The following is a 12,357-nucleotide window of genomic DNA, read 5'->3' as shown; positions in this document are numbered from 1 at the left end:
ACAGAATAAATTTTACAATACATTTCATAATATGTTTCATACAAGATAATTAATTATTGATATTTCATTACAGAAAAATTGACCAATCATAGTCTCTATTGAGACCATTAGGTTCCATACATCCTAGTTCATATATCCAGTACATTTCTTTTTCCTTCAATATTTTTTCCCGATTACTACCATTTCTCTGGGGACCCACACTGTCTATGACTTGCCATCGTAATTGGCTTATCTGGTGTCCACATTTCAAGAAATGAAAGGACACTGGGGCTTCAAGATTTTTGCACCGAATATTTGAACGGTGCTGGCATATTCTGTCCCTAACCATACGAGTAGTTTCCCCTATGTAGATTAGGGAACAATTACATTTTATGAGGTAGATAACATACTTTGACTCACATGTATGGTGTTCTCTTATCTCATATTTCTTCTGTTATGTGTGATCAGTCCACGGGTCATCATTACTTCTGGGATATTATCTGCTCCCCTACAGGAAGTGCAAGAGGATTCACCCAGCAGAGTTGCTATATAGCTCCTCCCCTCTACGTCACCTCCAGTCATTCTCTTGCACCCAAAGACTAGATAGGAGGTGTGAGAGGACTATGGTGATTATACTTAGTTTTTATAACTTCAATCAAAAGTTTGTTATTTTACAATAGCACCGGAGTGTGTTATTATTTCTCTGGCAGAGTTTGAAGAAGAATCTACCAGAGATTTTCTTATGATTTTAACCGGAGTAGTTAAGATCATATTGCTGTTTCTCGGCCATCTGAGGGAGGTAAAAGCTTCAGATCAGGGGACAGCGGGCAGTTGAATCTGCATTGAGGTATGTAGCAGTTTTTATTTTCTGAATGGAATTGATGAGAAAATCCTGCCATACCGTTATAATGACATGTATGTATACTCTACACTTCAGTATTCTGGGGATGGTATTTCACCGGAATTACTCTGTAAAAGTACATTAAACCTTTTAATAGGTATTTAATTCATGTTAAACGTTTTTGCTGGAATGTAGAATCGTTTGCAGTTCTGAGGTACTGAGTGAATAAATATTTGGGCATTATTTTTCCACTTGGCAGTTTGCTTGTTTTGATTATGACAGTTTCGTTTCTCTCTCACTGCTGTGTGTGAGGGGGAGGGGCCGTTTTTGGCGCTCTTTGCTACGCATCAAAAATTTCCAGTCAGTTACTCTTGTATTTTCTGCATGATCCGGTTCATCTCTAACAGAACTCAGGGGTCTTCAAACTTCTTTGAAGGGAGGTAGATTCTCTCAGCAGAGCTGTGAGACTTATGTAGTGACTGTGTTTTAAAACGTTGCTCTGTGATTTTTATGTTTAAAATTTAATTAGTGTTACTTTACTAATGGGAACAAACCTTTGCTAACAAGTTGTGTTGTTTTTAAAGAGTGATGCTATAACTGTTTTTCAGTTCATTATTTCAACTGTCATTTAATCGTTTAGTGCTTCTTTGAGGCACAGTACGTTTTTGTTAAATAAGATTGTAACCAAGTTGCATGTTTATTGTTAGTGTGTTAAACATGTCTGATTCAGAGGAAGATACCTGTGTCATTTGTTCCAATGCCAAGGTGGAGCCCAATAGAAATTTATGTACTAACTGTATTGATGCTACTTTAAATAAAAGCCAATCTGTACAAATTGAACAAATTTCACCAAATAGCGAGGGGAGAGTTATGCCGTCTAACTCGCCTCACGTGTCAGTACCTGCGTCTCCCGCCCGGGAGGTGCGTGATATTATGGCGCCTAGTACATCTGGGCAGCCATTACAGATAACATTACATGATATGGCTACTGTTATGACTGAAGTTTTGGCTAAGTTACCAGAACTAAGAGGCAAGCGTGATCACTCTGGGGTGAGAACAGAGTGCGCTGATAATTCTAGGGCCATGTCTGATACTGCGTCACAGCTTGCAGAGCATGAGGACGGAGAGCTTCATTCTGTAGGTGACGGTTCTGATCCAAGCAGATTGGATTCAGATATTTCAAACTTTAAATTTAAATTGGAAAACCTCCGTGTATTACTAGGGGAGGTCTTAGCGGCTCTTAACGATTGTAACACCGTTGCAATACCAGAGAAAATGTGTAGGTTGGATAAATACTTTGCGGTACCGGCGAGTACTGACGTTTTTCCTATACCTAAGAGATTAACTGAAATTGTTACTAAGGAGTGGGATAGACCCGGTGTGCCGTTCTCACCCCCTCCAATATTTAGAAAGATGTTTCCAATAGACGCCACCACACGGGACTTATGGCAAACGGTCCCTAAGGTGGAGGGAGCAGTTTCTACTTTAGCTAAGCGCACCACTATCCCGGTGGAGGATAGCTGTGCTTTTTCAGATCCTATGGATAAAAAATTAGAGGGTTACCTTAAGAAAATGTTTGTTCAACAAGGTTTTATATTGCAACCCCTTGCATGCATCGCGCCGATTACGGCTGCGGCAGCATTTTGGATTGAGTCTCTGGAAGAGAACCTTAGTTCCGCTACGCTGGACGACATTACGGACAGGCTTAGTCCTTAAACTAGCTAATTCATTCATTTCGGAGGCCGTAGTACATTTAACCAAACTTACGGCTAAGAATTCAGGATTCGCCATTCAGGCACGTAGGGCGCTGTGGCTAAAATCCTGGTCGGCTGATGTAACTTCTAAGTCCAAATTACTTAATATACCTTTCAAGGGGCAAACTTTATTTGGGCCCGGTTTGAAAGAAATTATCGCTGACATTACAGGAGGTAAGGGCCACGCTCTACCTCAAGACAAAGCCAAAGCTAAGGCTAGACAGTCTAATTTTCGTCCCTTTCGGAATTTCAAAGCAGGTGCAGCATCAACTTCCACTGCACCAAAACAGGAAGGAGCTGTTGCTCGTTACAGACAAGGCTGGAAACCTAACCAGTCCTGGAATAAGGGCAAGCAGGCCAGAAAACCTGCTGCTGCCCCTAAGACAGCATGAACCGAGGGCCCCCGATCCGGGACCGGATCTAGTGGGGGGCAGACTCTCTCTCTTCGCCCAGGCTTGGGCAAGAGATGTCCAGGATCCCTGGGCGCTAGAGATCATATCTCAGGGATACCTTCTAGACTTCAAATTATCTCCCCCAAGAGGGAGATTTCATCTGTCAAGGTTGTCAACAAACCAAATAAAGAAAGACGCGTTTCTACGCTGTGTACAAGATCTATTATTAATGGGAGTGATCCATCCGGTTCCGCGGTCGGAACAAGGACAAGGGTTTTACTCAAACCTGTTTGTGGTTCCCAAAAAAGAGGGAACTTTCAGGCCAATCTTGGATTTAAAGATCCTAAACAAATTCCTAAGAGTTCCATCGTTCAAAATGGAAACTATTCGGACAATCTTACCCATGATCCAAAAGGTTCAGTACATGACCACAGTGGATTTAAAGGATGCTTATCTTCACATACCGATTCACAAAGATCATTACCGGTATCTAAGGTTTGCCTTCTTAAACAGGCATTACCAGTTTGTAGCCCTTCCATTCGGATTGGCTACGGCTCCAAGAATCTTCACAAAGGTTCTGGGTGCCCTTCTAGCGGTTCTGAGACCGCGAGGAATTTCGGTAGCTCCGTACCTAGACGACATTCTGATACAAGCTTCAAGCTTTCAAACTGCCAAGTCTCATACAGAGTTAGTTCTGGCATTTCTAAGGTCGCATGGATGGAAAGTGAACGAAAAGAAGAGTTCTCTCTTGCCTCTCACAAGAGTTCCATTCTTGGGGACTCTTATAGATTCTGTAGAAATGAAGATTTATCTGACAGAGGACAGATTAACAAAGCTTCTAAATGCATGCCGTGTCCTTCATTCCATTCAACTCCCGTCAGTAGCTCAATGCATGGAGGTGATCGGCTTAATGGTAGCAGCAATGGACATAGTACCCTTTGCACGCCTACATCTCAGACCGCTGCAATTGTGCATGCTGAGTCAGTGGAATGGGGATTACTCAGATTTGTCCCCCACTCTGAATCTGGATCAAGAGACCAGAAACTCTCTTCTATGGTGGCTTTCTCGGCCACATCTGTCCAGGGGGATGCCGTTCAGCAGGCCGGACTGGACAATTGTAACAACAGACGCCAGCCTTCTAGGTTGGGGCGCTGTCTGGAATTCTCTGAAGGCTCAGGGACAATGGAGTCAGGAGGAAAGTCTCCTGCCAATAAACATTCTGGAATTGAGAGCAGTTCTCAATGCCCTTCTAGCTTGGCCCCAGTTAAAGACTCGGGGGTTCATCAGGTTTCAGTCGGACAACATCACGACTGTAGCTTACATCAACCATCAGGGAGGGACAAGAAGCTCCCTAGCAATGATAGAAGTATCAAAGATAATTCGCTGGGCAGAGTCTCACTCTTGCCACCTGTCAGCAATCCACATCCCGGGAGTGGAGAACTGGGAGGCGGATTTCTTGAGTCGCCAGACTCTTCATCCGGGGGAGTGGGAACTTCATCCGGAGGTCTTTGCCCAAATACTTCGACGTTGGGGCAAACCAGAGATAGATCTCATGGCGTCTCGCCAGAACGCCAAACTTCCTCGCTACGGATCCAGATCCAGGGATCCGGGAGCGGTTCTGATAGATGCTTTGACAGCACCTTGGAACTTCAGGATGGCTTATGTGTTTCCACCCTTCCCGCTGCTTCCTCGATTGATTGCCAAAATCAAACAGGAGAGAGCATCAGTGATTCTAATAGCGCCTGCATGGCCGCGCAGGACTTGGTATGCAGATCTAGTGGACATGTCATCCTGTCCGCCTTGGTCTCTACCTCTAAGACAGGACCTTCTGATTCAGGGTCCATTCAAACATCAAAGTCTAACTTCTCTGAAGCTGACTGCTTGGAAATTGAACGCTTGATTTTATCAAAACGTGGTTTTTCTGAGTCGGTTATTGATACCCTGATACAGGCTAGGAAGCCTGTTACCAGAAAGATTTACCATAAAATATGGCGTAAATACCTATACTGGTGTGAATCCAAAGATTACTCCTGGAGTAAGGTTAGGATTCCTAGGATATTGTCTTTTCTACAAGAAGGTTTAGAAAAGGGTTTATCGGCTAGCTCATTAAAGGGACAGATCTCAGCTCTGTCCATCTTGTTCCACAGGCGTCTGTCAGAAAATTCAGACATCCAGGCCTTTTGTCAGGCTTTAGCTAGGATCAAGCCTGTGTTTAAAACTGTTGCTCCGCCATGGAGTTTAAACTTAGTTCTTAACGTTTTACAGGGTGTTCCGTTTGAACCCCTTCATTCCATTGATATAAAATTGTTATCTTGGAAAGTTCTATTTTTAATGGCTATTTCCTCGGCTCGAAGAGTCTCTGAGTTATCAGCCCTACATTGTGATTCTCCTTATCTGATCTTTCACTCAGACAAGGTAGTTCTGCGTACTAAACCTGGGTTCTTACCTAAGGTTGTCTCTAACAGGAATATCAATCAAGAGATTGTTGTTCCATCCTTGTGTCCAAATCCTTCTTCAAAGAAGGAACGTCTTCTACACAATCTGGATGTAGTTCGTGCCCTCAAGTTCTACTTGCAGGCAACTAAAGATTTTCGCCAAACTTCTTCCCTGTTTGTCGTTTATTCTGGACAGAGGAGAGGTCAAAAAGCTTCTGCTGCCTCTCTCTCTTTTTGGCTTCGTAGCATAATACGTTTAGCCTATGAGACTGCTGGACAGCAGCCTCCTGAAAGAATTACAGCTCATTCTACTAGAGCTGTGGCTTCCACTTGGGCCTTTAAGAATGAGGCCTCTGTTGAACAGATTTGCAAGGCTGCAACTTGGTCTTCGCTTCATACTTTTTCCAAATTTTACAAATTTGACACTTTTGCTTCTTCGGAGGCTATTTTTGGGAGAAAGGTTCTTCAGGCAGTGGTTCCTTCTGTATAATGAGCCTGCCTATCCCTCCCGTCATCCGTGTACTTTTGCTTTGGTATTGGTATCCCAGAAGTAATGATGACCCGTGGACTGATCACACATAACAGAAGAAAACATAATTTATGCTTACCTGATAAATTCCTTTCTTCTGTTGTGTGATCAGTCCACGGCCCGCCCTGTTTTTTAAGGCAGGTAAATATTTTTTAAATTATACTCCAGTCACCACTACACCCTTGGCTTCTCCTTTCTCGTTGGTCTTTGGTCGAATGACTGGAGGTGACGTAGAGGGGAGGAGCTATATAGCAACTCTGCTGGGTGAATCCTCTTGCACTTCCTGTAGGGGAGCAGATAATATCCCAGAAGTAATGATGACCCGTGGACTGATCACACAACAGAAGAAAGGAATTTATCAGGTAAGCATAAATTATGTTTTTTTCCCTGTTCTTGGATGGAAAAAATATCTGCCTTTGATTACAGAATGGCAGCTCATACAGCCTAGACAAGGAAATGTTCCTTTATTTTTATTTCCTAGGAGTGTTTGTCTTGCTTGTTTCTTGGGCCCTACATCTGTACTAGTGAGTTGGTCTCTTAGGTTTTTTACTCTCCTATAGGCCATTAACGGGGGTTTTTTGAAAAGCTCAATTCCCTTATTGCACTCTTTTAATATGTGCCAATGCTTTTTTACGATACGTTTAATTTCTTCACTATTAGGGTTAAATTGAGTGACCAATATCAACTTATCTTCTTTATCCCTTTCTCTTAAGTTTTTCCTTTTGTTTATCATATTGTTGGTATGCTTTTCAATTAGTGTATTAGGATACCCTCTGTCTAGGAATTTTTTCTGCATTTCCTTCATTCTTGTTTGTTTAATTTCTGGCTTAGTCACAATCCTGTCCACCCTGAGCAACTGACTCTTTGGGAGTGAATTTATTAACCCTCTTGGATGGAAACTATCATAGCTTAATAATGTATTTCTATCTGTATCTTTTTTATACAGATCAAATACTAACCTATTTCCCTCTTTGGTTACTCTAGTGTCTAAGAATGTTACTGATTCTTCACTCCATTCTATAGAAAATTCTAATCCTTTGACTGCTCCATTTATTTCATTAACGAACTCCATAAGGGACTCCACGCTGCCCCACCTGCTGAAAATTTAAGCAAAACATTTGAACAGATGACATACAAAAACGCTAAATGGAGCCTGCACGTAAGCACCTTATCAGAATACTATAGGGTGAAAAGGATACCGAGGGGTCTGAGGATGAGCATCTGTCCCACATTACTAAGGGATAAGAAAGAGTATTGTGACAAATTTGAATCCATAATAAACAAATGTTCCTACGACCTGATGGTTCTGACAGTGGAGTCTCTAATTGAAGAAATAGCAATACAAGAGGAAAAGATCAAACAGAGCCGTGAGGAACTGTCGAAAAGTCTATCATCAGGAGACTTTGAAACACTGATCAAACAGATCGAAGATAAGACAACAATCAAAGACAGGAAAAGACAAAAGTTTCAAAGGGATGAAGCGGACTATCTTACCGGGAGAGTTTACAAGTGGAGAAACGGTTCCCATGGTAACAGCCACAACAACTATGGCAACAGAAGAGCCGGAGCACGCAGAGCCAATAGGAATCGAGAACAAGGAGCACAACCGGAAGGGGATATGACAACATCACAAGGTGAATCAGACGACTCCTCCCCTTTAGATTCAAGCAACGAAAGTCTCGGCATAGAGGTGGGAAGAAACACCGCAAGAAGCAGAGGCCGTGGCAGAGGTGGCCCGAGGAGATCGAGCAGGAGAGGGAAACAATCCCAAAACTGACAACTGAAGACAAAGATGACAGATCAATAGATAATCGGACTGAGCTGCATAAAGGGGTAAGATCTGAACTGTCCACTGTATTGAACATATCTGGGAAAGAACTGACTAGCGAAGAGTTAAGCTTGCTAGAAAAAGGACTCTCCTTTTGCCCCTATGCTAATACCAATTTCTTTGAATTGAATAAAGATTTACAGAGGTTCTTTAGGAATATCAAATTGAAAACGTGGTTCCATGAGAACAAATATTTAGAATCTGAAAATAAGGATGTGGGTATTGAGTGGAAATTGAAAGATTTATCTTTAAAAAATAAAAGCATGTTTAATCCATCTTCCAATAATCACAGTGTTAATACATTTATTAAGCTGGTTTGTAATGATATAGAGAAATTGAAATGTAAGGATGAAAGAAGAATTCTAAAGAAACAATATAAGAACAAAGCTGGAGGGTTTAATCTAACTAAAGGTGAACATAAGGCCATAAAGGAGTTGAAAAGTAAATCTAGAGAGCTGACTATTAAAAAAGCGGATAAAGGCGGGGCCACCATAGTGTTAGATAGAGCATATTATATAAATGAAATTGAGGACCAACTTAAAGATAAGGAGACATATCAGAAACTAAATTATAACCCTGTGAGTAAAATTCAGAAAGAAATTGAATCAACATTGAATAAGGCTTTTGAGAACAAATTAATAGATAAGAAATTGAGGGATTATTTGTTTAATAAAGAGCCAAAGAATCCAGTGTTCTATACTGTACCCAAAGTACATAAGAATTTAACTGCACCACCAGGGAGGCCCATAGTCTCTAGTGTAAATTCTGCTTTAACCAATATCTCAACATTTCTGGATAAAATATTACAGCCAGAGGTGAAACAGATATCATCGTATTTAAAAGATACAGGAGACTTCATGAATAAAGCCAAAGAATTATGTCTAGAATCAGACAAATTTTTGCTTTATACAATGGATGTAAAGAGCCTCTACACGGCTATCAAGCACGAAACAGGAATTGGCATAATTAAAAAAGTATGTAAAGTAAATAAGAAATGCTCAGATCTGCAAGTAGAATTTATTGAGAATTTATTAAGGCTTATCCTCTATTGGAATCATTTTTTATTCCAAGATGACTGGTACATTCAAGTAAAAGGGACAGCCATGGGGACAAACGTTGCTCCATCATATGCCAACCTATTTATGAGTGAAATTGAAGAAAGAATAGTGTATGAAAATGAGAAATTCCGTCTATATGGCGCCACCTGGTGGAGATTTATAGACGATGTGTTTGGCATATGGTGGGGCAGCGTGGAGTCCCTTATGGAGTTCGTTAATGAAATAAATGGAGCAGTCAAAGGATTAGAATTTTCTATAGAATGGAGTGAAGAATCAGTAACATTCTTAGACACTAGAGTAACCAAAGAGGGAAATAGGTTAGTATTTGATCTGTATAAAAAAGATACAGATAGAAATACATTATTAAGCTATGATAGTTTCCATCCAAGAGGGTTAATAAATTCACTCCCAAAGAGTCAGTTGCTCAGGGTGGACAGGATTGTGACTAAGCCAGAAATTAAACAAACAAGAATGAAGGAAATGCAGAAATAATTCCTAGACAGAGGGTATCCTAATACACTAATTGAAAAGCATACCAACAATATGATAAACAAAAGGAAAAACTTAAGAGAAAGGGATAAAGAAGATAAGTTAATATTGGTCACTCAATTTAACCCTAATAGTGAAGAAATTAAACGTATCGTAACAAAGCATTGGCACATATTAAAAGAGTGCAATAAGTGAATTGAGCTTTTCAAAAAACCCCCGTTAATGGCCTATAGGAGAGTAAAAAACCTAAGAGACCAACTCACTAGTACAGATGTAGGGCCCAAGAAACAAGCAAGACAAACACTCCTAGGAAATAAAAATAAAGGAACATTTCCTTGTCTAGGCTGTATGAGCTGCCATTCTGTAATCAAAGGCAGATATTTTTTCCATCCAAGAACAGGGAAAAAATATGAGATAAGAGAACACCATACATGTGAGTCAAAGTATGTTATCTACCTCATAAAATGTAATTGTTCCGTAATCTACATAGGGGAAACTACTCGTATGTTTAGGGACAGAATATGCCAGCACCGTTCAAATATTCGGTGCAAAAATCTTGAAGCCCCAGTGTCCTTTCATTTCTTGAAATGTGGACACCAGATAAGCCAATTACGATGGCAAGTCATAGACAGTGTGGGTCCCCAGAGAAATGGTAGTAATCGGGAAAAAATATTGAAGGAAAAAGAAATGTACTGGATATATGAACTAGGATGTATGGAACCTAATGGTCTCAATAGAGACTATGATTGGTCAATTTTTCTGTAATGAAATATCAATAATTAATTATCTTGTATGAAACATATTATGAAATGTATTGTAAAATTTATTCTGTCAAAAGTTTATTCTGTCTAAATTTGTTCATATTATTGTATGGCCATTGTTCAAAGTATGCATAATTGATTATAAACAGGACTGCATAAATTTAGAATGCATAAAGTAATTAAGTGCAAACAGATACTAATACTAAGTTTATATAACAAAGTAATGTTTTTAACTGTTATATTTTTGTTGGTCAGTAGATGGCAGCAGAGCCACTGAATGTAGTGGTTGGCGCGAAACTGAGGGCTTTAAATTTGTTTCAAATGATACAATGTATTAGCATGAGTAAGAGTGGCAACACTCGAAACGTCGCATTTTATATCTGTATGTTTAACAGAAAATAAAAATAATTGATATTATAGTGCTGTGGACAAAATTTCTTGTATCATAGATGTTAGGGGAGCCTGGCAGAGCCCCTGTCTTCACGAGCACTATTCTCCGGTTTGTTGCTGTACTACACTGCTTGTATTGAAGAGGTATTTCTTCAGATTGTTCAAATGTGGGGACTTCCAGAAATAGATCTGATGGCCTCTCATCTAAACAAGACACTTCCCAGGTATCTGTCCAGATCCAGGGATCCTCAAGCGGAAGCAGTGGATGCATTGTCACTTCCTTGGAAGTATCATCCTGCCTATATCTTTCCGCCTCTAGTTCTTCTTCCAAGAGTAATCTCCAAGATTCTGAAGGAATGCTCGTTTGTTCTGCTGGTGGCTCCAGCATGGCCTCACAGGTTTTGGTATGCGGATCTTGTCCGGATGGCCTCTTGCCAACCGTGGACTCTTCCGTTAAGACCAGACCTTCTGTCGCAAGGTCCTTTTTTCCATCAGGATCTCAAATCCTTAAATTTAAAGGTATGGAGATTGAACGCTTGATTCTCAGTCATAGAGGTTTCTCTGATTCTGTGATTAATACTATGTTACAGGCTCGTAAATCCGTATCTAGGGAGATATATTATAGAGTCTGGAAGACTTATATTTCTTGGTATCTTTCTCATCATTTTTCCTGGCATTCTTTTAGAATTCCGAGAATTTTACAGTTTCTTCAGGATGGTTTGGATAAAGGTTTGTCTGCAAGTTCCTTGAAAGGACAAATCTCTGCTCTTTCTGTTCTTTTTCACAGAAAGATTGCTAATCTTCCTGATATTCATTGTTTTGTACAAGCTTTGGTTCGTATAAAACCTGTCATTAAGTCAATTTCTCCTCCTTGGAGTTTGAATTTGGTTCTGGGGGCTCTTCAAGCTCCTCCATTTGAACCTATGCATTTATTGGACATTAAATTACTTTCTTGGAAAGTTTTGTTCCTTTTGGCCATCTCGTCTGCCAGAAGAGTTTCTGAATTATCTGCTCTTTCTTGTGAGTCTCCTTTTCTGATTTTTCATCAGGATAAGGAGGTGTTGCGAACTTCGTTTAAATTTTTACCTAAGGTTGTGAATTCTAGCAACATTAGTAGAGAAATTGTGGTTCCTTCATTATGTTCTAATCCTAAGAATTCTAAGGAGAAATCATTGCATTCTTTGGATGTAGTTAGAGCTTTGAAATATTATGTTGAAGCTGCTAAAAATTTCCGAAAGACTTCTAGTCTATTTGTTATCTTTTCCGGTTCTAGGAAAGGTCAGAAGGCCTCTGCCATTTCTTTGGCATCTTGGTTGAAATCCTTAATTCATCATGCTTATGTCTAGTCGGGTAAAACTCCGCCTCAAAGGATTACAGCTCATTCTACTAGGTCAGTTTCTACTTCCTGGGCGTTTAGGAATGAAGCTTCGGTTGATCAGATTTGCAAAGCAGCAACTTGGTCTTCTTTGCATACTTTGACTAAATTCTACCATTTTGATGTGTTTTCTTCTTCTGAAGCAGTTTTTGGTAGAAAAGTACTTCAGGCAGCTGTTTCAGTTTGAATCTTCTGCTTAGATTTTCAGTTTTTTTCTTTAAGATTTAAACTTTATTTTTGGGTGTGGATTTTTTTCAGCGGAATTGGCTGTCTTTATTTTATCCCTCCCTCTCTAGTGACTCTTGCGTGGAAGATCCACATCTTGGGTAGTCATTATCCCATACGTCACTAGCTCATGGACTCTTGCCAATTACATGAAAGAAAACATAATTTATGTAAGAACTTACCTGATAAATTCATTTCTTTCATATTAGCAAGAGTCCATGAGGCCCACCCTTTTTTGTGGTGGTTATGATTTTTTTGTATAAAGCACAATTATTCCAATTCCTTATATTTATGCTTCGCA

General features: G+C 40.1%; 1 protein-coding gene across 1 annotated transcript in view; it reads left to right on the top strand.

Moving 5' to 3' along the window:
* LOC128661549 (programmed cell death 6-interacting protein) overlaps positions 1-12,357 on the top strand; it is a 280,148-nt gene that overhangs the window by 104,860 nt on the left and 162,931 nt on the right. The window lies entirely within an intron of this gene.

Source organism: Bombina bombina, chromosome 5, assembly GCF_027579735.1.
Source record: "Bombina bombina isolate aBomBom1 chromosome 5, aBomBom1.pri, whole genome shotgun sequence".
In the NCBI taxonomy this organism is placed as follows: domain Eukaryota; kingdom Metazoa; phylum Chordata; class Amphibia; order Anura; family Bombinatoridae; genus Bombina; species Bombina bombina.
Note: the sequence above shows the minus strand (reverse complement) of the source record. Positions and strands in the feature narration are given on the sequence as shown.